Genomic DNA, 486 nt, shown 5'->3' with positions numbered 1-486 from the left:
TGATAATCTGATATTATTCAATAGTTTCATCAGTATTACCCCAATATACATTGTATATTTAAGAAATATGTAACAAATTATTTCAGAGATATGAATACATATATATATAGAGAGAGAGAGAGGGAGAGAGATAAAACATATAAAAACGATGAGGCAAAAATACAACGTACAAATATGAACTTACAATATGAGAATTGAACTAATTTTGTCAACTTAAATTGGTGGCTACATTAGCTCAGAGTATCACAACAAGTACTACAGACTGGGTGGCAAAAACAATAGAAATTAATTTCTCACAGTTCTAGAAATTGGAAAGTCCCACAAGAAGATGCTAGCAAAGTAGGGCTCATTCTAAGACCTCCACTCATGGCTTGTAGGAGTGTTCACAAGACCATTTGCTTATATACTTGAGAGAAACAGAGATAGAACATATCCAAGTTTGTTAGTGTCTCTACTGATAAGAACATTAATTCTATCATATCAGAG

Source organism: Crocuta crocuta, unplaced genomic scaffold (assembly GCF_008692635.1).
Source record: "Crocuta crocuta isolate KB4526 unplaced genomic scaffold, BGI_CrCroc_1.0 scaffold947, whole genome shotgun sequence".
NCBI classification, from domain to species: Eukaryota; Metazoa; Chordata; class Mammalia; order Carnivora; family Hyaenidae; genus Crocuta; species Crocuta crocuta.
The sequence above is the reverse complement of the archived record's forward strand: the minus strand, read 5'-3'. Positions refer to the sequence as shown.